At 50.4% G+C, this 15,842-nt stretch overlaps 67 non-coding genes and 1 pseudogene across 67 annotated transcripts; all 68 read right to left on the reverse strand.

Moving 5' to 3' along the window:
• Positions 1 to 25: 25 nt before the first annotated feature.
• On the reverse strand, positions 26 to 144 carry LOC146769145 (5S ribosomal RNA). Its single transcript, XR_014976372.1, has one exon. It is a non-coding gene; the product is annotated as a 5S ribosomal RNA (ribosomal RNA).
• Positions 145 to 259: 115 nt separating this feature from the next.
• LOC146769146 (5S ribosomal RNA) lies at positions 260 to 378 on the reverse strand. The gene has a single exon (XR_014976373.1). It is a non-coding gene; the product is annotated as a 5S ribosomal RNA (ribosomal RNA).
• Positions 379 to 493: 115 nt separating this feature from the next.
• LOC146769147 (5S ribosomal RNA) lies at positions 494 to 612 on the reverse strand. Its single transcript, XR_014976374.1, has one exon. It is a non-coding gene; the product is annotated as a 5S ribosomal RNA (ribosomal RNA).
• Positions 613 to 727: 115 nt separating this feature from the next.
• On the reverse strand, positions 728 to 847 carry LOC146769148 (5S ribosomal RNA). Its single transcript, XR_014976455.1, has one exon. It is a non-coding gene; the product is annotated as a 5S ribosomal RNA (ribosomal RNA).
• Positions 848 to 962: 115 nt separating this feature from the next.
• Positions 963 to 1,081, reverse strand: LOC146769149 (5S ribosomal RNA). The gene has a single exon (XR_014976375.1). It is a non-coding gene; the product is annotated as a 5S ribosomal RNA (ribosomal RNA).
• A 115-nt stretch (positions 1,082 to 1,196) lies between these two features.
• On the reverse strand, positions 1,197 to 1,315 carry LOC146769150 (5S ribosomal RNA). The gene has a single exon (XR_014976376.1). It is a non-coding gene; the product is annotated as a 5S ribosomal RNA (ribosomal RNA).
• A 115-nt stretch (positions 1,316 to 1,430) lies between these two features.
• LOC146769151 (5S ribosomal RNA) lies at positions 1,431 to 1,549 on the reverse strand. Its single transcript, XR_014976377.1, has one exon. It is a non-coding gene; the product is annotated as a 5S ribosomal RNA (ribosomal RNA).
• A 115-nt stretch (positions 1,550 to 1,664) lies between these two features.
• Positions 1,665 to 1,783, reverse strand: LOC146769152 (5S ribosomal RNA). Its single transcript, XR_014976378.1, has one exon. It is a non-coding gene; the product is annotated as a 5S ribosomal RNA (ribosomal RNA).
• A 115-nt stretch (positions 1,784 to 1,898) lies between these two features.
• Positions 1,899 to 2,017, reverse strand: LOC146769153 (5S ribosomal RNA). Its single transcript, XR_014976379.1, has one exon. It is a non-coding gene; the product is annotated as a 5S ribosomal RNA (ribosomal RNA).
• A 115-nt stretch (positions 2,018 to 2,132) lies between these two features.
• LOC146769154 (5S ribosomal RNA) lies at positions 2,133 to 2,251 on the reverse strand. The gene has a single exon (XR_014976380.1). It is a non-coding gene; the product is annotated as a 5S ribosomal RNA (ribosomal RNA).
• A 115-nt stretch (positions 2,252 to 2,366) lies between these two features.
• On the reverse strand, positions 2,367 to 2,485 carry LOC146769155 (5S ribosomal RNA). The gene has a single exon (XR_014976382.1). It is a non-coding gene; the product is annotated as a 5S ribosomal RNA (ribosomal RNA).
• Positions 2,486 to 2,600: 115 nt separating this feature from the next.
• Positions 2,601 to 2,719, reverse strand: LOC146769156 (5S ribosomal RNA). Its single transcript, XR_014976383.1, has one exon. It is a non-coding gene; the product is annotated as a 5S ribosomal RNA (ribosomal RNA).
• Positions 2,720 to 2,834: 115 nt separating this feature from the next.
• LOC146769157 (5S ribosomal RNA) lies at positions 2,835 to 2,953 on the reverse strand. Its single transcript, XR_014976384.1, has one exon. It is a non-coding gene; the product is annotated as a 5S ribosomal RNA (ribosomal RNA).
• A 115-nt stretch (positions 2,954 to 3,068) lies between these two features.
• Positions 3,069 to 3,187, reverse strand: LOC146769158 (5S ribosomal RNA). Its single transcript, XR_014976449.1, has one exon. It is a non-coding gene; the product is annotated as a 5S ribosomal RNA (ribosomal RNA).
• Positions 3,188 to 3,302: 115 nt separating this feature from the next.
• On the reverse strand, positions 3,303 to 3,421 carry LOC146769159 (5S ribosomal RNA). The gene has a single exon (XR_014976385.1). It is a non-coding gene; the product is annotated as a 5S ribosomal RNA (ribosomal RNA).
• Positions 3,422 to 3,536: 115 nt separating this feature from the next.
• On the reverse strand, positions 3,537 to 3,655 carry LOC146769160 (5S ribosomal RNA). Its single transcript, XR_014976386.1, has one exon. It is a non-coding gene; the product is annotated as a 5S ribosomal RNA (ribosomal RNA).
• A 115-nt stretch (positions 3,656 to 3,770) lies between these two features.
• Positions 3,771 to 3,879, reverse strand: LOC146769161 (5S ribosomal RNA; annotated as a pseudogene).
• Positions 3,880 to 3,994: 115 nt separating this feature from the next.
• LOC146769162 (5S ribosomal RNA) lies at positions 3,995 to 4,113 on the reverse strand. Its single transcript, XR_014976387.1, has one exon. It is a non-coding gene; the product is annotated as a 5S ribosomal RNA (ribosomal RNA).
• Positions 4,114 to 4,228: 115 nt separating this feature from the next.
• LOC146769163 (5S ribosomal RNA) lies at positions 4,229 to 4,347 on the reverse strand. Its single transcript, XR_014976453.1, has one exon. It is a non-coding gene; the product is annotated as a 5S ribosomal RNA (ribosomal RNA).
• Positions 4,348 to 4,462: 115 nt separating this feature from the next.
• Positions 4,463 to 4,581, reverse strand: LOC146769164 (5S ribosomal RNA). The gene has a single exon (XR_014976388.1). It is a non-coding gene; the product is annotated as a 5S ribosomal RNA (ribosomal RNA).
• A 115-nt stretch (positions 4,582 to 4,696) lies between these two features.
• On the reverse strand, positions 4,697 to 4,815 carry LOC146769165 (5S ribosomal RNA). Its single transcript, XR_014976450.1, has one exon. It is a non-coding gene; the product is annotated as a 5S ribosomal RNA (ribosomal RNA).
• Positions 4,816 to 4,930: 115 nt separating this feature from the next.
• On the reverse strand, positions 4,931 to 5,049 carry LOC146769166 (5S ribosomal RNA). Its single transcript, XR_014976389.1, has one exon. It is a non-coding gene; the product is annotated as a 5S ribosomal RNA (ribosomal RNA).
• A 115-nt stretch (positions 5,050 to 5,164) lies between these two features.
• On the reverse strand, positions 5,165 to 5,283 carry LOC146769167 (5S ribosomal RNA). Its single transcript, XR_014976390.1, has one exon. It is a non-coding gene; the product is annotated as a 5S ribosomal RNA (ribosomal RNA).
• Positions 5,284 to 5,398: 115 nt separating this feature from the next.
• Positions 5,399 to 5,517, reverse strand: LOC146769168 (5S ribosomal RNA). The gene has a single exon (XR_014976391.1). It is a non-coding gene; the product is annotated as a 5S ribosomal RNA (ribosomal RNA).
• Positions 5,518 to 5,632: 115 nt separating this feature from the next.
• Positions 5,633 to 5,751, reverse strand: LOC146769169 (5S ribosomal RNA). Its single transcript, XR_014976393.1, has one exon. It is a non-coding gene; the product is annotated as a 5S ribosomal RNA (ribosomal RNA).
• A 115-nt stretch (positions 5,752 to 5,866) lies between these two features.
• LOC146769170 (5S ribosomal RNA) lies at positions 5,867 to 5,985 on the reverse strand. The gene has a single exon (XR_014976394.1). It is a non-coding gene; the product is annotated as a 5S ribosomal RNA (ribosomal RNA).
• A 115-nt stretch (positions 5,986 to 6,100) lies between these two features.
• LOC146769171 (5S ribosomal RNA) lies at positions 6,101 to 6,219 on the reverse strand. The gene has a single exon (XR_014976395.1). It is a non-coding gene; the product is annotated as a 5S ribosomal RNA (ribosomal RNA).
• Positions 6,220 to 6,334: 115 nt separating this feature from the next.
• On the reverse strand, positions 6,335 to 6,453 carry LOC146769172 (5S ribosomal RNA). The gene has a single exon (XR_014976396.1). It is a non-coding gene; the product is annotated as a 5S ribosomal RNA (ribosomal RNA).
• A 115-nt stretch (positions 6,454 to 6,568) lies between these two features.
• LOC146769173 (5S ribosomal RNA) lies at positions 6,569 to 6,687 on the reverse strand. Its single transcript, XR_014976397.1, has one exon. It is a non-coding gene; the product is annotated as a 5S ribosomal RNA (ribosomal RNA).
• Positions 6,688 to 6,802: 115 nt separating this feature from the next.
• Positions 6,803 to 6,921, reverse strand: LOC146769174 (5S ribosomal RNA). Its single transcript, XR_014976398.1, has one exon. It is a non-coding gene; the product is annotated as a 5S ribosomal RNA (ribosomal RNA).
• A 115-nt stretch (positions 6,922 to 7,036) lies between these two features.
• LOC146769175 (5S ribosomal RNA) lies at positions 7,037 to 7,155 on the reverse strand. Its single transcript, XR_014976399.1, has one exon. It is a non-coding gene; the product is annotated as a 5S ribosomal RNA (ribosomal RNA).
• A 115-nt stretch (positions 7,156 to 7,270) lies between these two features.
• LOC146769176 (5S ribosomal RNA) lies at positions 7,271 to 7,389 on the reverse strand. The gene has a single exon (XR_014976400.1). It is a non-coding gene; the product is annotated as a 5S ribosomal RNA (ribosomal RNA).
• A 115-nt stretch (positions 7,390 to 7,504) lies between these two features.
• On the reverse strand, positions 7,505 to 7,623 carry LOC146769177 (5S ribosomal RNA). Its single transcript, XR_014976401.1, has one exon. It is a non-coding gene; the product is annotated as a 5S ribosomal RNA (ribosomal RNA).
• A 115-nt stretch (positions 7,624 to 7,738) lies between these two features.
• On the reverse strand, positions 7,739 to 7,857 carry LOC146769178 (5S ribosomal RNA). Its single transcript, XR_014976402.1, has one exon. It is a non-coding gene; the product is annotated as a 5S ribosomal RNA (ribosomal RNA).
• Positions 7,858 to 7,972: 115 nt separating this feature from the next.
• On the reverse strand, positions 7,973 to 8,091 carry LOC146769179 (5S ribosomal RNA). Its single transcript, XR_014976404.1, has one exon. It is a non-coding gene; the product is annotated as a 5S ribosomal RNA (ribosomal RNA).
• A 115-nt stretch (positions 8,092 to 8,206) lies between these two features.
• LOC146769180 (5S ribosomal RNA) lies at positions 8,207 to 8,321 on the reverse strand. The gene has a single exon (XR_014976457.1). It is a non-coding gene; the product is annotated as a 5S ribosomal RNA (ribosomal RNA).
• A 115-nt stretch (positions 8,322 to 8,436) lies between these two features.
• Positions 8,437 to 8,555, reverse strand: LOC146769181 (5S ribosomal RNA). The gene has a single exon (XR_014976405.1). It is a non-coding gene; the product is annotated as a 5S ribosomal RNA (ribosomal RNA).
• Positions 8,556 to 8,670: 115 nt separating this feature from the next.
• LOC146769182 (5S ribosomal RNA) lies at positions 8,671 to 8,789 on the reverse strand. The gene has a single exon (XR_014976406.1). It is a non-coding gene; the product is annotated as a 5S ribosomal RNA (ribosomal RNA).
• Positions 8,790 to 8,904: 115 nt separating this feature from the next.
• LOC146769183 (5S ribosomal RNA) lies at positions 8,905 to 9,023 on the reverse strand. The gene has a single exon (XR_014976407.1). It is a non-coding gene; the product is annotated as a 5S ribosomal RNA (ribosomal RNA).
• Positions 9,024 to 9,138: 115 nt separating this feature from the next.
• Positions 9,139 to 9,257, reverse strand: LOC146769184 (5S ribosomal RNA). Its single transcript, XR_014976408.1, has one exon. It is a non-coding gene; the product is annotated as a 5S ribosomal RNA (ribosomal RNA).
• A 115-nt stretch (positions 9,258 to 9,372) lies between these two features.
• Positions 9,373 to 9,491, reverse strand: LOC146769185 (5S ribosomal RNA). The gene has a single exon (XR_014976409.1). It is a non-coding gene; the product is annotated as a 5S ribosomal RNA (ribosomal RNA).
• A 115-nt stretch (positions 9,492 to 9,606) lies between these two features.
• Positions 9,607 to 9,725, reverse strand: LOC146769186 (5S ribosomal RNA). Its single transcript, XR_014976410.1, has one exon. It is a non-coding gene; the product is annotated as a 5S ribosomal RNA (ribosomal RNA).
• A 115-nt stretch (positions 9,726 to 9,840) lies between these two features.
• LOC146769187 (5S ribosomal RNA) lies at positions 9,841 to 9,959 on the reverse strand. The gene has a single exon (XR_014976411.1). It is a non-coding gene; the product is annotated as a 5S ribosomal RNA (ribosomal RNA).
• A 115-nt stretch (positions 9,960 to 10,074) lies between these two features.
• LOC146769188 (5S ribosomal RNA) lies at positions 10,075 to 10,193 on the reverse strand. Its single transcript, XR_014976412.1, has one exon. It is a non-coding gene; the product is annotated as a 5S ribosomal RNA (ribosomal RNA).
• A 115-nt stretch (positions 10,194 to 10,308) lies between these two features.
• LOC146769189 (5S ribosomal RNA) lies at positions 10,309 to 10,427 on the reverse strand. The gene has a single exon (XR_014976413.1). It is a non-coding gene; the product is annotated as a 5S ribosomal RNA (ribosomal RNA).
• A 115-nt stretch (positions 10,428 to 10,542) lies between these two features.
• Positions 10,543 to 10,661, reverse strand: LOC146769190 (5S ribosomal RNA). The gene has a single exon (XR_014976415.1). It is a non-coding gene; the product is annotated as a 5S ribosomal RNA (ribosomal RNA).
• Positions 10,662 to 10,776: 115 nt separating this feature from the next.
• Positions 10,777 to 10,895, reverse strand: LOC146769191 (5S ribosomal RNA). The gene has a single exon (XR_014976416.1). It is a non-coding gene; the product is annotated as a 5S ribosomal RNA (ribosomal RNA).
• Positions 10,896 to 11,010: 115 nt separating this feature from the next.
• Positions 11,011 to 11,129, reverse strand: LOC146769192 (5S ribosomal RNA). Its single transcript, XR_014976417.1, has one exon. It is a non-coding gene; the product is annotated as a 5S ribosomal RNA (ribosomal RNA).
• Positions 11,130 to 11,244: 115 nt separating this feature from the next.
• Positions 11,245 to 11,363, reverse strand: LOC146769193 (5S ribosomal RNA). The gene has a single exon (XR_014976418.1). It is a non-coding gene; the product is annotated as a 5S ribosomal RNA (ribosomal RNA).
• A 115-nt stretch (positions 11,364 to 11,478) lies between these two features.
• LOC146769194 (5S ribosomal RNA) lies at positions 11,479 to 11,597 on the reverse strand. Its single transcript, XR_014976419.1, has one exon. It is a non-coding gene; the product is annotated as a 5S ribosomal RNA (ribosomal RNA).
• A 115-nt stretch (positions 11,598 to 11,712) lies between these two features.
• Positions 11,713 to 11,831, reverse strand: LOC146769195 (5S ribosomal RNA). Its single transcript, XR_014976420.1, has one exon. It is a non-coding gene; the product is annotated as a 5S ribosomal RNA (ribosomal RNA).
• Positions 11,832 to 11,946: 115 nt separating this feature from the next.
• On the reverse strand, positions 11,947 to 12,065 carry LOC146769196 (5S ribosomal RNA). The gene has a single exon (XR_014976421.1). It is a non-coding gene; the product is annotated as a 5S ribosomal RNA (ribosomal RNA).
• Positions 12,066 to 12,180: 115 nt separating this feature from the next.
• On the reverse strand, positions 12,181 to 12,299 carry LOC146769197 (5S ribosomal RNA). The gene has a single exon (XR_014976422.1). It is a non-coding gene; the product is annotated as a 5S ribosomal RNA (ribosomal RNA).
• A 115-nt stretch (positions 12,300 to 12,414) lies between these two features.
• On the reverse strand, positions 12,415 to 12,533 carry LOC146769198 (5S ribosomal RNA). The gene has a single exon (XR_014976423.1). It is a non-coding gene; the product is annotated as a 5S ribosomal RNA (ribosomal RNA).
• Positions 12,534 to 12,648: 115 nt separating this feature from the next.
• LOC146769199 (5S ribosomal RNA) lies at positions 12,649 to 12,767 on the reverse strand. Its single transcript, XR_014976424.1, has one exon. It is a non-coding gene; the product is annotated as a 5S ribosomal RNA (ribosomal RNA).
• Positions 12,768 to 12,882: 115 nt separating this feature from the next.
• LOC146769200 (5S ribosomal RNA) lies at positions 12,883 to 13,001 on the reverse strand. The gene has a single exon (XR_014976426.1). It is a non-coding gene; the product is annotated as a 5S ribosomal RNA (ribosomal RNA).
• A 115-nt stretch (positions 13,002 to 13,116) lies between these two features.
• On the reverse strand, positions 13,117 to 13,235 carry LOC146769201 (5S ribosomal RNA). Its single transcript, XR_014976427.1, has one exon. It is a non-coding gene; the product is annotated as a 5S ribosomal RNA (ribosomal RNA).
• A 115-nt stretch (positions 13,236 to 13,350) lies between these two features.
• Positions 13,351 to 13,469, reverse strand: LOC146769202 (5S ribosomal RNA). The gene has a single exon (XR_014976428.1). It is a non-coding gene; the product is annotated as a 5S ribosomal RNA (ribosomal RNA).
• Positions 13,470 to 13,584: 115 nt separating this feature from the next.
• LOC146769203 (5S ribosomal RNA) lies at positions 13,585 to 13,703 on the reverse strand. The gene has a single exon (XR_014976429.1). It is a non-coding gene; the product is annotated as a 5S ribosomal RNA (ribosomal RNA).
• A 115-nt stretch (positions 13,704 to 13,818) lies between these two features.
• LOC146769204 (5S ribosomal RNA) lies at positions 13,819 to 13,937 on the reverse strand. The gene has a single exon (XR_014976430.1). It is a non-coding gene; the product is annotated as a 5S ribosomal RNA (ribosomal RNA).
• Positions 13,938 to 14,052: 115 nt separating this feature from the next.
• On the reverse strand, positions 14,053 to 14,171 carry LOC146769205 (5S ribosomal RNA). Its single transcript, XR_014976431.1, has one exon. It is a non-coding gene; the product is annotated as a 5S ribosomal RNA (ribosomal RNA).
• A 115-nt stretch (positions 14,172 to 14,286) lies between these two features.
• LOC146769206 (5S ribosomal RNA) lies at positions 14,287 to 14,405 on the reverse strand. The gene has a single exon (XR_014976432.1). It is a non-coding gene; the product is annotated as a 5S ribosomal RNA (ribosomal RNA).
• A 115-nt stretch (positions 14,406 to 14,520) lies between these two features.
• Positions 14,521 to 14,639, reverse strand: LOC146769207 (5S ribosomal RNA). Its single transcript, XR_014976433.1, has one exon. It is a non-coding gene; the product is annotated as a 5S ribosomal RNA (ribosomal RNA).
• Positions 14,640 to 14,758: 119 nt separating this feature from the next.
• Positions 14,759 to 14,877, reverse strand: LOC146769208 (5S ribosomal RNA). The gene has a single exon (XR_014976434.1). It is a non-coding gene; the product is annotated as a 5S ribosomal RNA (ribosomal RNA).
• A 115-nt stretch (positions 14,878 to 14,992) lies between these two features.
• On the reverse strand, positions 14,993 to 15,111 carry LOC146769209 (5S ribosomal RNA). Its single transcript, XR_014976435.1, has one exon. It is a non-coding gene; the product is annotated as a 5S ribosomal RNA (ribosomal RNA).
• Positions 15,112 to 15,226: 115 nt separating this feature from the next.
• Positions 15,227 to 15,345, reverse strand: LOC146769210 (5S ribosomal RNA). The gene has a single exon (XR_014976437.1). It is a non-coding gene; the product is annotated as a 5S ribosomal RNA (ribosomal RNA).
• A 115-nt stretch (positions 15,346 to 15,460) lies between these two features.
• LOC146769211 (5S ribosomal RNA) lies at positions 15,461 to 15,579 on the reverse strand. The gene has a single exon (XR_014976438.1). It is a non-coding gene; the product is annotated as a 5S ribosomal RNA (ribosomal RNA).
• A 115-nt stretch (positions 15,580 to 15,694) lies between these two features.
• Positions 15,695 to 15,813, reverse strand: LOC146769212 (5S ribosomal RNA). Its single transcript, XR_014976439.1, has one exon. It is a non-coding gene; the product is annotated as a 5S ribosomal RNA (ribosomal RNA).
• Between the last annotated feature and the right edge of the window lie 29 nt (positions 15,814 to 15,842).

Consider the following 15,842-nt stretch of genomic DNA (forward strand, 5'->3'; position numbering starts at 1 on the left):
AAGCGAAAGAAAAAAAATACCAAAAAGCCTACAGCACCTGGTATTCCCAGGCGGTCTCCCATCCAGGTACTAACCAGGCCCGACCCTGCTTAACTTCTGAGATCAGACGAGATCAGGTGCTTTCAGGGTGGTATGGCCGTAGGCCCTAGCACTTCTGACTTTGGAGCTCTTGGCTTTACTCATTCGTCTTCAGGGCTAGCCTAGGAAACGAGACAAACCACCCTCATTCACCTAAAGCGAAAGAAAAAAAATACCAAAAAGCCTACAGCACCTGGTATTCCCAGGCGGTCTCCCATCCAGGTACTAACCAGGCCCGACCCTGCTTAACTTCTGAGATCAGACGAGATCAGGTGCTTTCAGGGTGGTATGGCCGTAGGCCCTAGCACTTCTGACTTTGGAGCTCTTGGCTTTACTCATTCGTCTTCAGGGCTAGCCTAGGAAACGAGACAAACCACCCTCATTCACCTAAAGCGAAAGAAAAAAAATACCAAAAAGCCTACAGCACCTGGTATTCCCAGGCGGTCTCCCATCCAGGTACTAACCAGGCCCGACCCTGCTTAACTTCTGAGATCAGACGAGATCAGGTGCTTTCAGGGTGGTATGGCCGTAGGCCCTAGCACTTCTGACTTTGGAGCTCTTGGCTTTACTCATTCGTCTTCAGGGCTAGCCTAGGAAACGAGACAAACCACCCTCATTCACCTAAAGCGAAAGAAAAAAAATACCAAAAAGCCTACAGCACCTGGTATTCCCAGGCGGTCTCCCATCCAGGTACTAACCAGGCCCGACCCTGCTTAACTTCTGAGATCAGACGAAGATCAGGTGCTTTCAGGGTGGTATGGCCGTAGGCCCTAGCACTTCTGACTTTGGAGCTCTTGGCTTTACTCATTCGTCTTCAGGGCTAGCCTAGGAAACGAGACAAACCACCCTCATTCACCTAAAGCGAAAGAAAAAAAATACCAAAAAGCCTACAGCACCTGGTATTCCCAGGCGGTCTCCCATCCAGGTACTAACCAGGCCCGACCCTGCTTAACTTCTGAGATCAGACGAGATCAGGTGCTTTCAGGGTGGTATGGCCGTAGGCCCTAGCACTTCTGACTTTGGAGCTCTTGGCTTTACTCATTCGTCTTCAGGGCTAGCCTAGGAAACGAGACAAACCACCCTCATTCACCTAAAGCGAAAGAAAAAAAATACCAAAAAGCCTACAGCACCTGGTATTCCCAGGCGGTCTCCCATCCAGGTACTAACCAGGCCCGACCCTGCTTAACTTCTGAGATCAGACGAGATCAGGTGCTTTCAGGGTGGTATGGCCGTAGGCCCTAGCACTTCTGACTTTGGAGCTCTTGGCTTTACTCATTCGTCTTCAGGGCTAGCCTAGGAAACGAGACAAACCACCCTCATTCACCTAAAGCGAAAGAAAAAAAATACCAAAAAGCCTACAGCACCTGGTATTCCCAGGCGGTCTCCCATCCAGGTACTAACCAGGCCCGACCCTGCTTAACTTCTGAGATCAGACGAGATCAGGTGCTTTCAGGGTGGTATGGCCGTAGGCCCTAGCACTTCTGACTTTGGAGCTCTTGGCTTTACTCATTCCTCTTCAGGGCTAGCCTAGGAAACGAGACAAACCACCCTCATTCACCTAAAGCGAAAGAAAAAAAATACCAAAAAGCCTACAGCACCTGGTATTCCCAGGCGGTCTCCCATCCAGGTACTAACCAGGCCCGACCCTGCTTAACTTCTGAGATCAGACGAGATCAGGTGCTTTCAGGGTGGTATGGCCGTAGGCCCTAGCACTTCTGACTTTGGAGCTCTTGGCTTTACTCATTCGTCTTCAGGGCTAGCCTAGGAAACGAGACAAACCACCCTCATTCACCTAAAGCGAAAGAAAAAAAATACCAAAAAGCCTACAGCACCTGGTATTCCCAGGCGGTCTCCCATCCAGGTACTAACCAGGCCCGACCCTGCTTAACTTCTGAGATCAGACGAGATCAGGTGCTTTCAGGGTGGTATGGCCGTAGGCCCTAGCACTTCTGACTTTGGAGCTCTTGGCTTTACTCATTCGTCTTCAGGGCTAGCCTAGGAAACGAGACAAACCACCCTCATTCACCTAAAGCGAAAGAAAAAAAATACCAAAAAGCCTACAGCACCTGGTATTCCCAGGCGGTCTCCCATCCAGGTACTAACCAGGCCCGACCCTGCTTAACTTCTGAGATCAGACGAGATCAGGTGCTTTCAGGGTGGTATGGCCGTAGGCCCTAGCACTTCTGACTTTGGAGCTCTTGGCTTTACTCATTCGTCTTCAGGGCTAGCCTAGGAAACGAGACAAACCACCCTCATTCACCTAAAGCGAAAGAAAAAAAATACCAAAAAGCCTACAGCACCTGGTATTCCCAGGCGGTCTCCCATCCAGGTACTAACCAGGCCCGACCCTGCTTAACTTCTGAGATCAGACGAGATCAGGTGCTTTCAGGGTGGTATGGCCGTAGGCCCTAGCACTTCTGACTTTGGAGCTCTTGGCTTTACTCATTCGTCTTCAGGGCTAGCCTAGGAAACGAGACAAACCACCCTCATTCACCTAAAGCGAAAGAAAAAAAATACCAAAAAGCCTACAGCACCTGGTATTCCCAGGCGGTCTCCCATCCAGGTACTAACCAGGCCCGACCCTGCTTAACTTCTGAGATCAGACGAGATCAGGTGCTTTCAGGGTGGTATGGCCGTAGGCCCTAGCACTTCTGACTTTGGAGCTCTTGGCTTTACTCATTCGTCTTCAGGGCTAGCCTAGGAAACGAGACAAACCACCCTCATTCACCTAAAGCGAAAGAAAAAAAATACCAAAAAGCCTACAGCACCTGGTATTCCCAGGCGGTCTCCCATCCAGGTACTAACCAGGCCCGACCCTGCTTAACTTCTGAGATCAGACGAGATCAGGTGCTTTCAGGGTGGTATGGCCGTAGGCCCTAGCACTTCTGACTTTGGAGCTCTTGGCTTTACTCATTCGTCTTCAGGGCTAGCCTAGGAAACGAGACAAACCACCCTCATTCACCTAAAGCGAAAGAAAAAAAATACCAAAAAGCCTACAGCACCTGGTATTCCCAGGCGGTCTCCCATCCAGGTACTAACCAGGCCCGACCCTGCTTAACTTCTGAGATCAGACGAGATCAGGTGCTTTCAGGGTGGTATGGTCGTAGGCCCTAGCACTTCTGACTTTGGAGCTCTTGGCTTTACTCATTCGTCTTCAGGGCTAGCCTAGGAAACGAGACAAACCACCCTCATTCACCTAAAGCGAAAGAAAAAAAATACCAAAAAGCCTACAGCACCTGGTATTCCCAGGCGGTCTCCCATCCAGGTACTAACCAGGCCCGACCCTGCTTAACTTCTGAGATCAGACGAGATCAGGTGCTTTCAGGGTGGTATGGCCGTAGGCCCTAGCACTTCTGACTTTGGAGCTCTTGGCTTTACTCATTCCTCTTCAGGGCTAGCCTAGGAAACGAGACAAACCACCCTCATTCACCTAAAGCGAAAGAAAAAAAATACCAAAAAGCCTACAGCACCTGGTATTCCCAGGCGGTCTCCCATCCAGGTACTAACCAGGCCCGACCCTGCTTAACTTCTGAGATCAGACGAGATCAGGTGCTTTCAGGGTGGTATGGCCGTAGGCCCTAGCACTTCTGACTTTGGAGCTCTTGGCTTTACTCATTCGTCTTCAGGGCTAGCCTAGGAAACGAGACAAACCACCCTCATTCACCTAAAGCGAAAGAAAAAAAATACCAAAAAGCCTACAGCACCTGGTATTCCCAGGCGGTCTCCCATCCAGGTACTAAGCAGGCCCAACCCTGCTTAACTTCTGAGATCAGACGCTTTCAGGGTGGTATGGCCATAGGCCCTAGCACTTCTGACTTTGGAGCTCTTGGCTTTACTCATTCGTCTTCAGGGCTAGCCTAGGAAACGAGACAAACCACCCTCATTCACCTAAAGCGAAAGAAAAAAAATACCAAAAAGCCTACAGCACCTGGTATTCCCAGGCGGTCTCCCATCCAGGTACTAACCAGGCCCGACCCTGCTTAACTTCTGAGATCAGACGAGATCAGGTGCTTTCAGGGTGGTATGGCCGTAGGCCCTAGCACTTCTGACTTTGGAGCTCTTGGCTTTACTCATTCGTCTTCAGGGCTAGCCTAGGAAACGAGACAAACCACCCTCATTCACCTAAAGCGAAAGAAAAAAAATACCAAAAAGCCTACAGCACCTGGTATTCCCAGGCGGTCTCCCATCCAGGTACTAACCAGGCCCGACCCTGCTTAACTTCTGAGATCAGACGATATCAGGTGCTTTCAGGGTGGTATGGCCGTAGGCCCTAGCCCTTCTGACTTTGGAGCTCTTGGCTTTACTCATTCGTCTTCAGGGCTAGCCTAGGAAACGAGACAAACCACCCTCATTCACCTAAAGCGAAAGAAAAAAAATACCAAAAAGCCTACAGCACCTGGTATTCCCAGGCGGTCTCCCATCCAGGTACTAACCAGGCCCGACCCTGCTTAACTTCTGAGATCAGACGAGATCAGGTGCTTTCAGGGTGGTATGGCCGTAGGCCCTAGCACTTCTGACTTTGGAGCTCTTGGCTTTACTCATTCGTCTTCAGGGCTAGCCTAGGAAACGAGACAAACCACCCTCATTCACCTAAAGCGAAAGAAAAAAAATACCAAAAAGCCTACAGCACCTGGTATTCCCAGGCGGTCTCCCATCCAGGTACTAACCAGGCCCGACCCTGCTTAACTTCTGAGATCAGACGAGATCAGGTGCTTTCAGGGTGGTATGGTCGTAGGCCCTAGCACTTCTGACTTTGGAGCTCTTGGCTTTACTCATTCGTCTTCAGGGCTAGCCTAGGAAACGAGACAAACCACCCTCATTCACCTAAAGCGAAAGAAAAAAAATACCAAAAAGCCTACAGCACCTGGTATTCCCAGGCGGTCTCCCATCCAGGTACTAACCAGGCCCGACCCTGCTTAACTTCTGAGATCAGACGAGATCAGGTGCTTTCAGGGTGGTATGGCCGTAGGCCCTAGCACTTCTGACTTTGGAGCTCTTGGCTTTACTCATTCGTCTTCAGGGCTAGCCTAGGAAACGAGACAAACCACCCTCATTCACCTAAAGCGAAAGAAAAAAAATACCAAAAAGCCTACAGCACCTGGTATTCCCAGGCGGTCTCCCATCCAGGTACTAACCAGGCCCGACCCTGCTTAACTTCTGAGATCAGACGAGATCAGGTGCTTTCAGGGTGGTATGGCCGTAGGCCCTAGCACTTCTGACTTTGGAGCTCTTGGCTTTACTCATTCGTCTTCAGGGCTAGCCTAGGAAACGAGACAAACCACCCTCATTCACCTAAAGCGAAAGAAAAAAAATACCAAAAAGCCTACAGCACCTGGTATTCCCAGGCGGTCTCCCATCCAGGTACTAACCAGGCCCGACCCTGCTTAACTTCTGAGATCAGACGAGATCAGGTGCTTTCAGGGTGGTATGGCCGTAGGCCCTAGCACTTCTGACTTTGGAGCTCTTGGCTTTACTCATTCGTCTTCAGGGCTAGCCTAGGAAACGAGACAAACCACCCTCATTCACCTAAAGCGAAAGAAAAAAAATACCAAAAAGCCTACAGCACCTGGTATTCCCAGGCGGTCTCCCATCCAGGTACTAACCAGGCCCGACCCTGCTTAACTTCTGAGATCAGACGAGATCAGGTGCTTTCAGGGTGGTATGGCCGTAGGCCCTAGCACTTCTGACTTTGGAGCTCTTGGCTTTACTCATTCGTCTTCAGGGCTAGCCTAGGAAACGAGACAAACCACCCTCATTCACCTAAAGCGAAAGAAAAAAAATACCAAAAAGCCTACAGCACCTGGTATTCCCAGGCGGTCTCCCATCCAGGTACTAACCAGGCCCGACCCTGCTTAACTTCTGAGATCAGACGAGATCAGGTGCTTTCAGGGTGGTATGGCCGTAGGCCCTAGCACTTCTGACTTTGGAGCTCTTGGCTTTACTCATTCGTCTTCAGGGCTAGCCTAGGAAACGAGACAAACCACCCTCATTCACCTAAAGCGAAAGAAAAAAAATACCAAAAAGCCTACAGCACCTGGTATTCCCAGGCGGTCTCCCATCCAGGTACTAACCAGGCCCGACCCTGCTTAACTTCTGAGATCAGACGAGATCAGGTGCTTTCAGGGTGGTATGGCCGTAGGCCCTAGCACTTCTGACTTTGGAGCTCTTGGCTTTACTCATTCGTCTTCAGGGCTAGCCTAGGAAACGAGACAAACCACCCTCATTCACCTAAAGCGAAAGAAAAAAAATACCAAAAAGCCTACAGCACCTGGTATTCCCAGGCGGTCTCCCATCCAGGTACTAACCAGGCCCGACCCTGCTTAACTTCTGAGATCAGACGAGATCAGGTGCTTTCAGGGTGGTATGGCCGTAGGCCCTAGCACTTCTGACTTTGGAGCTCTTGGCTTTACTCATTCGTCTTCAGGGCTAGCCTAGGAAACGAGACAAACCACCCTCATTCACCTAAAGCGAAAGAAAAAAAATACCAAAAAGCCTACAGCACCTGGTATTCCCAGGCGGTCTCCCATCCAGGTACTAACCAGGCCCGACCCTGCTTAACTTCTGAGATCAGACGAGATCAGGTGCTTTCAGGGTGGTATGGCCGTAGGCCCTAGCACTTCTGACTTTGGAGCTCTTGGCTTTACTCATTCGTCTTCAGGGCTAGCCTAGGAAACGAGACAAACCACCCTCATTCACCTAAAGCGAAAGAAAAAAAATACCAAAAAGCCTACAGCACCTGGTATTCCCAGGCGGTCTCCCATCCAGGTACTAACCAGGCCCGACCCTGCTTAACTTCTGAGATCAGACGAGATCAGGTGCTTTCAGGGTGGTATGGCCGTAGGCCCTAGCACTTCTGACTTTGGAGCTCTTGGCTTTACTCATTCGTCTTCAGGGCTAGCCTAGGAAACGAGACAAACCACCCTCATTCACCTAAAGCGAAAGAAAAAAAATACCAAAAAGCCTACAGCACCTGGTATTCCCAGGCGGTCTCCCATCCAGGTACTAACCAGGCCCGACCCTGCTTAACTTCTGAGATCAGACGAGATCAGGTGCTTTCAGGGTGGTATGGCCGTAGGCCCTAGCACTTCTGACTTTGGAGCTCTTGGCTTTACTCATTCGTCTTCAGGGCTAGCCTAGGAAACGAGACAAACCACCCTCATTCACCTAAAGCGAAAGAAAAAAAATACCAAAAAGCCTACAGCACCTGGTATTCCCAGGCGGTCTCCCATCCAGGTACTAACCAGGCCCGACCCTGCTTAACTTCTGAGATCAGACGAGATCAGGTGCTTTCAGGGTGGTATGGCCGTAGGCCCTAGCACTTCTGACTTTGGAGCTCTTGGCTTTACTCATTCGTCTTCAGGGCTAGCCTAGGAAACGAGACAAACCACCCTCATTCACCTAAAGCGAAAGAAAAAAAATACCAAAAAGCCTACAGCACCTGGTATTCCCAGGCGGTCTCCCATCCAGGTACTAACCAGGCCCGACCCTGCTTAACTTCTGAGATCAGACGAGATCAGGTGCTTTCAGGGTGGTATGGCCGTAGGCCCTAGCACTTCTGACTTTGGAGCTCTTGGCTTTACTCATTCGTCTTCAGGGCTAGCCTAGGAAACGAGACAAACCACCCTCATTCACCTAAAGCGAAAGAAAAAAAATACCAAAAAGCCTACAGCACCTGGTATTCCCAGGCGGTCTCCCATCCAGGTACTAACCAGGCCCGACCCTGCTTAACTTCTGAGATCAGACGAGATCAGGTGCTTTCAGGGTGGTATGGCCGTAGGCCCTAGCACTTCTGACTTTGGAGCTCTTGGCTTTACTCATTCGTCTTCAGGGCTAGCCTAGGAAACGAGACAAACCACCCTCATTCACCTAAAGCGAAAGAAAAAAAATACCAAAAAGCCTACAGCACCTGGTATTCCCAGGCGGTCTCCCATCCAGGTACTAACCAGGCCCGACCCTGCTTAACTTCTGAGATCAGACGAGATCAGGTGCTTTCAGGGTGGTATGGCCGTAGGCCCTAGCACTTCTGACTTTGGAGCTCTTGGCTTTACTCATTCGTCTTCAGGGCTAGCCTAGGAAACGAGACAAACCACCCTCATTCACCTAAAGCGAAAGAAAAAAAATACCAAAAAGCCTACAGCACCTGGTATTCCCAGGCGGTCTCCCATCCAGGTACTAACCAGGCCCGACCCTGCTTAACTTCTGAGATCGAGATCAGGTGCTTTCAGGGTGGTATGGCCGTAGGCCCTAGCACTTCTGACTTTGGAGCTCTTGGCTTTACTCATTCGTCTTCAGGGCTAGCCTAGGAAACGAGACAAACCACCCTCATTCACCTAAAGCGAAAGAAAAAAAATACCAAAAAGCCTACAGCACCTGGTATTCCCAGGCGGTCTCCCATCCAGGTACTAACCAGGCCCGACCCTGCTTAACTTCTGAGATCAGACGAGATCAGGTGCTTTCAGGGTGGTATGGCCGTAGGCCCTAGCACTTCTGACTTTGGAGCTCTTGGCTTTACTCATTCGTCTTCAGGGCTAGCCTAGGAAACGAGACAAACCACCCTCATTCACCTAAAGCGAAAGAAAAAAAATACCAAAAAGCCTACAGCACCTGGTATTCCCAGGCGGTCTCCCATCCAGGTACTAACCAGGCCCGACCCTGCTTAACTTCTGAGATCAGACGAGATCAGGTGCTTTCAGGGTGGTATGGCCGTAGGCCCTAGCACTTCTGACTTTGGAGCTCTTGGCTTTACTCATTCGTCTTCAGGGCTAGCCTAGGAAACGAGACAAACCACCCTCATTCACCTAAAGCGAAAGAAAAAAAATACCAAAAAGCCTACAGCACCTGGTATTCCCAGGCGGTCTCCCATCCAGGTACTAACCAGGCCCGACCCTGCTTAACTTCTGAGATCAGACGAGATCAGGTGCTTTCAGGGTGGTATGGCCGTAGGCCCTAGCACTTCTGACTTTGGAGCTCTTGGCTTTACTCATTCGTCTTCAGGGCTAGCCTAGGAAACGAGACAAACCACCCTCATTCACCTAAAGCGAAAGAAAAAAAATACCAAAAAGCCTACAGCACCTGGTATTCCCAGGCGGTCTCCCATCCAGGTACTAACCAGGCCCGACCCTGCTTAACTTCTGAGATCAGACGAGATCAGGTGCTTTCAGGGTGGTATGGCCGTAGGCCCTAGCACTTCTGACTTTGGAGCTCTTGGCTTTACTCATTCGTCTTCAGGGCTAGCCTAGGAAACGAGACAAACCACCCTCATTCACCTAAAGCGAAAGAAAAAAAATACCAAAAAGCCTACAGCACCTGGTATTCCCAGGCGGTCTCCCATCCAGGTACTAACCAGGCCCGACCCTGCTTAACTTCTGAGATCAGACGAGATCAGGTGCTTTCAGGGTGGTATGGCCGTAGGCCCTAGCACTTCTGACTTTGGAGCTCTTGGCTTTACTCATTCGTCTTCAGGGCTAGCCTAGGAAACGAGACAAACCACCCTCATTCACCTAAAGCGAAAGAAAAAAAATACCAAAAAGCCTACAGCACCTGGTATTCCCAGGCGGTCTCCCATCCAGGTACTAACCAGGCCCGACCCTGCTTAACTTCTGAGATCAGACGAGATCAGGTGCTTTCAGGGTGGTATGGCCGTAGGCCCTAGCACTTCTGACTTTGGAGCTCTTGGCTTTACTCATTCGTCTTCAGGGCTAGCCTAGGAAACGAGACAAACCACCCTCATTCACCTAAAGCGAAAGAAAAAAAATACCAAAAAGCCTACAGCACCTGGTATTCCCAGGCGGTCTCCCATCCAGGTACTAACCAGGCCCGACCCTGCTTAACTTCTGAGATCAGACGAGATCAGGTGCTTTCAGGGTGGTATGGCCGTAGGCCCTAGCACTTCTGACTTTGGAGCTCTTGGCTTTACTCATTCGTCTTCAGGGCTAGCCTAGGAAACGAGACAAACCACCCTCATTCACCTAAAGCGAAAGAAAAAAAATACCAAAAAGCCTACAGCACCTGGTATTCCCAGGCGGTCTCCCATCCAGGTACTAACCAGGCCCGACCCTGCTTAACTTCTGAGATCAGACGAGATCAGGTGCTTTCAGGGTGGTATGGCCGTAGGCCCTAGCACTTCTGACTTTGGAGCTCTTGGCTTTACTCATTCGTCTTCAGGGCTAGCCTAGGAAACGAGACAAACCACCCTCATTCACCTAAAGCGAAAGAAAAAAAATACCAAAAAGCCTACAGCACCTGGTATTCCCAGGCGGTCTCCCATCCAGGTACTAACCAGGCCCGACCCTGCTTAACTTCTGAGATCAGACGAGATCAGGTGCTTTCAGGGTGGTATGGCCGTAGGCCCTAGCACTTCTGACTTTGGAGCTCTTGGCTTTACTCATTCGTCTTCAGGGCTAGCCTAGGAAACGAGACAAACCACCCTCATTCACCTAAAGCGAAAGAAAAAAAATACCAAAAAGCCTACAGCACCTGGTATTCCCAGGCGGTCTCCCATCCAGGTACTAACCAGGCCCGACCCTGCTTAACTTCTGAGATCAGACGAGATCAGGTGCTTTCAGGGTGGTATGGCCGTAGGCCCTAGCACTTCTGACTTTGGAGCTCTTGGCTTTACTCATTCGTCTTCAGGGCTAGCCTAGGAAACGAGACAAACCACCCTCATTCACCTAAAGCGAAAGAAAAAAAATACCAAAAAGCCTACAGCACCTGGTATTCCCAGGCGGTCTCCCATCCAGGTACTAACCAGGCCCGACCCTGCTTAACTTCTGAGATCAGACGAGATCAGGTGCTTTCAGGGTGGTATGGCCGTAGGCCCTAGCACTTCTGACTTTGGAGCTCTTGGCTTTACTCATTCGTCTTCAGGGCTAGCCTAGGAAACGAGACAAACCACCCTCATTCACCTAAAGCGAAAGAAAAAAAATACCAAAAAGCCTACAGCACCTGGTATTCCCAGGCGGTCTCCCATCCAGGTACTAACCAGGCCCGACCCTGCTTAACTTCTGAGATCAGACGAGATCAGGTGCTTTCAGGGTGGTATGGCCGTAGGCCCTAGCACTTCTGACTTTGGAGCTCTTGGCTTTACTCATTCGTCTTCAGGGCTAGCCTAGGAAACGAGACAAACCACCCTCATTCACCTAAAGCGAAAGAAAAAAAATACCAAAAAGCCTACAGCACCTGGTATTCCCAGGCGGTCTCCCATCCAGGTACTAACCAGGCCCGACCCTGCTTAACTTCTGAGATCAGACGAGATCAGGTGCTTTCAGGGTGGTATGGCCGTAGGCCCTAGCACTTCTGACTTTGGAGCTCTTGGCTTTACTCATTCGTCTTCAGGGCTAGCCTAGGAAACGAGACAAACCACCCTCATTCACCTAAAGCGAAAGAAAAAAAATACCAAAAAGCCTACAGCACCTGGTATTCCCAGGCGGTCTCCCATCCAGGTACTAACCAGGCCCGACCCTGCTTAACTTCTGAGATCAGACGAGATCAGGTGCTTTCAGGGTGGTATGGCCGTAGGCCCTAGCACTTCTGACTTTGGAGCTCTTGGCTTTACTCATTCGTCTTCAGGGCTAGCCTAGGAAACGAGACAAACCACCCTCATTCACCTAAAGCGAAAGAAAAAAAATACCAAAAAGCCTACAGCACCTGGTATTCCCAGGCGGTCTCCCATCCAGGTACTAACCAGGCCCGACCCTGCTTAACTTCTGAGATCAGACGAGATCAGGTGCTTTCAGGGTGGTATGGCCGTAGGCCCTAGCACTTCTGACTTTGGAGCTCTTGGCTTTACTCATTCGTCTTCAGGGCTAGCCTAGGAAACGAGACAAACCACCCTCATTCACCTAAAGCGAAAGAAAAAAAATACCAAAAAGCCTACAGCACCTGGTATTCCCAGGCGGTCTCCCATCCAGGTACTAACCAGGCCCGACCCTGCTTAACTTCTGAGATCAGACGAGATCAGGTGCTTTCAGGGTGGTATGGCCGTAGGCCCTAGCACTTCTGACTTTGGAGCTCTTGGCTTTACTCATTCGTCTTCAGGGCTAGCCTAGGAAACGAGACAAACCACCCTCATTCACCTAAAGCGAAAGAAAAAAAATACCAAAAAGCCTACAGCACCTGGTATTCCCAGGCGGTCTCCCATCCAGGTACTAACCAGGCCCGACCCTGCTTAACTTCTGAGATCAGACGAGATCAGGTGCTTTCAGGGTGGTATGGCCGTAGGCCCTAGCACTTCTGACTTTGGAGCTCTTGGCTTTACTCATTCGTCTTCAGGGCTAGCCTAGGAAACGAGACAAACCACCCTCATTCACCTAAAGCGAAAGAAAAAAAATACCAAAAAGCCTACAGCACCTGGTATTCCCAGGCGGTCTCCCATCCAGGTACTAACCAGGCCCGACCCTGCTTAACTTCTGAGATCAGACGAGATCAGGTGCTTTCAGGGTGGTATGGCCGTAGGCCCTAGCACTTCTGACTTTGGAGCTCTTGGCTTTACTCATTCGTCTTCAGGGCTAGCCTAGGAAACGAGACAAACCACCCTCATTCACCTAAAGCGAAAGAAAAAAAATACCAAAAAGCCTACAGCACCTGGTATTCCCAGGCGGTCTCCCATCCAGGTACTAACCAGGCCCGACCCTGCTTAACTTCTGAGATCAGACGAGATCAGGTGCTTTCAGGGTGGTATGGCCGTAGGCCCTAGCACTTCTGACTTTGGAGCTCTTGGCTTTACTCATTCGTCTTCAGGGCTAGCCTAGGAAACGAGACAAACCACCCTCATTCACCTAAAGCGAAAGAAAAAAAATACCAAAAAGCCTACAGCACCTGGTATTCCCAGGCGGTCTCCCATCCAGGTACTAACCAGGCCCGACCCTGCTTAACTTCTGAGATCAGACGAGATCAGGTGCTTTCAGGGTGGTATGGCCGTAGGCCCTAGCACTTCTGACTTTGGAGCTCTTGGCTTTACTCATTCGTCTTCAGGGCTAGCCTAGGAAACGAGACAAACCACCCTCATTCACCTAAAGCGAAAGAAAAAAAATACCAAAAAGCCTACAGCACCTGGTATTCCCAGGCGGTCTCCCATCCAGGTACTAACCAGGCCCGACCCTGCTTAACTTCTGAGATCAGACGAGATCAGGTGCTTTCAGGGTGGTATGGCCGTAGGCCCTAGCACTTCTGACTTTGGAGCTCTTGGCTTTACTCATTCGTCTTCAGGGCTAGCCTAGGAAACGAGACAAACCACCCTCATTCACCTAAAGCGAAAGAAAAAAAATACCAAAAAGCCTACAGCACCTGGTATTCCCAGGCGGTCTCCCATCCAGGTACTAACCAGGCCCGACCCTGCTTAACTTCTGAGATCAGACGAGATCAGGTGCTTTCAGGGTGGTATGGCCGTAGGCCCTAGCACTTCTGACTTTGGAGCTCTTGGCTTTACTCATTCGTCTTCAGGGCTAGCCTAGGAAACGAGACAAACCACCCTCATTCACCTAAAGCGAAAGAAAAAAAATACCAAAAAGCCTACAGCACCTGGTATTCCCAGGCGGTCTCCCATCCAGGTACTAACCAGGCCCGACCCTGCTTAACTTCTGAGATCAGACGAGATCAGGTGCTTTCAGGGTGGTATGGCCGTAGGCCCTAGCACTTCTGACTTTGGAGCTCTTGGCTTTACTCATTCGTCTTCAGGGCTAGCCTAGGAAACGAGACAAACCACCCTCATTCACCTAAAGCGAAAGAAAAAAAATACCAAAAAGCCTACAGCACCTGGTATTCCCAGGCGGTCTCCCATCCAGGTACTAACCAGGCCCGACCCTGCTTAACTTCTGAGATCAGACGAGATCAGGTGCTTTCAGGGTGGTATGGCCGTAGGCCCTAGCACTTCTGACTTTGGAGCTCTTGGCTTTACTCATTCGTCTTCAGGGCTAGCCTAGGAAACGAGACAAACCACCCTCATTCACCTAAAGCGAAAGAAAAAAAATACCAAAAAGCCTACAGCACCTGGTATTCCCAGGCGGTCTCCCATCCAGGTACTAACCAGGCCCGACCCTGCTTAACTTCTGAGATCAGACGAGATCAGGTGCTTTCAGGGTGGTATGGCCGTAGGCCCTAGCACTTCTGACTTTGGAGCTCTTGGCTTTACTCATTCGTCTTCAGGGCTAGCCTAGGAAACGAGACAAACCACCCTCATTCACCTAAAGCGAAAGAAAAAAAATACCAAAAAGCCTACAGCACCTGGTATTCCCAGGCGGTCTCCCATCCAGGTACTAACCAGGCCCGACCCTGCTTAACTTCTGAGATCAGACGAGATCAGGTGCTTTCAGGGTGGTATGGCCGTAGGCCCTAGCACTTCTGACTTTGGAGCTCTTGGCTTTACTCATTCGTCTTCAGGGCTAGCCTAGGAAACGAGACAAACCACCCTCATTCACCTAAAGCGAAAGAAAAAAAATACCAAAAAGCCTACAGCACCTGGTATTCCCAGGCGGTCTCCCATCCAGGTACTAACCAGGCCCGACCCTGCTTAACTTCTGAGATCAGACGAGATCAGGTGCTTTCAGGGTGGTATGGCCGTAGGCCCTAGCACTTCTGACTTTGGAGCTCTTGGCTTTACTCATTCGTCTTTCTTCAGGGCTAGCCTAGGAAACGAGACAAACCACCCTCATTCACCTAAAGCGAAAGAAAAAAAATACCAAAAAGCCTACAGCACCTGGTATTCCCAGGCGGTCTCCCATCCAGGTACTAACCAGGCCCGACCCTGCTTAACTTCTGAGATCAGACGAGATCAGGTGCTTTCAGGGTGGTATGGCCGTAGGCCCTAGCACTTCTGACTTTGGAGCTCTTGGCTTTACTCATTCGTCTTCAGGGCTAGCCTAGGAAACGAGACAAACCACCCTCATTCACCTAAAGCGAAAGAAAAAAAATACCAAAAAGCCTACAGCACCTGGTATTCCCAGGCGGTCTCCCATCCAGGTACTAACCAGGCCCGACCCTGCTTAACTTCTGAGATCAGACGAGATCAGGTGCTTTCAGGGTGGTATGGCCGTAGGCCCTAGCACTTCTGACTTTGGAGCTCTTGGCTTTACTCATTCGTCTTCAGGGCTAGCCTAGGAAACGAGACAAACCACCCTCATTCACCTAAAGCGAAAGAAAAAAAATACCAAAAAGCCTACAGCACCTGGTATTCCCAGGCGGTCTCCCATCCAGGTACTAACCAGGCCCGACCCTGCTTAACTTCTGAGATCAGACGAGATCAGGTGCTTTCAGGGTGGTATGGCCGTAGGCCCTAGCACTTCTGACTTTGGAGCTCTTGGCTTTACTCATTCGTCTTCAGGGCTAGCCTAGGAAACGAGACAAACCACCCACATTCACCTAAAGCGAAAGAAAAAAAATACCAAAAAGCCTACAGCACCTGGTATTCCCAGGCGGTCTCCCATCCAGGTACTAACCAGGCCCGACCCTGCTTAACTTCTGAGATCAGACGAGATCAGGTGCTTTCAGGGTGGTATGGCCGTAGGCCCTAGCACTTCTGACTTTGGAGCTCTTGGCTTTACTCATTCGTCTTCAGGGCTAGCCTAGGAAACGAGACAAACCACCCTCATTCACCTAAAGCGAAAGAAAAAAAATACCAAAAAGCCTACAGCACCTGGTATTCCCAGGCGGTCTCCCATCCAGGTACTAACCAGGCCCGACCCTGCTTAACTTCTGAGATCAGACGAGATCAGGTGCTTTCAGGGTGGTATGGCCGTAGGCCCTAGCACTTCTGACTTTGGAGCTCTTGG

Source organism: Triturus cristatus, unplaced genomic scaffold, assembly GCF_964204655.1.
Source record: "Triturus cristatus unplaced genomic scaffold, aTriCri1.1 SCAFFOLD_1193, whole genome shotgun sequence".
NCBI classification, from domain to species: Eukaryota; Metazoa; Chordata; class Amphibia; order Caudata; family Salamandridae; genus Triturus; species Triturus cristatus.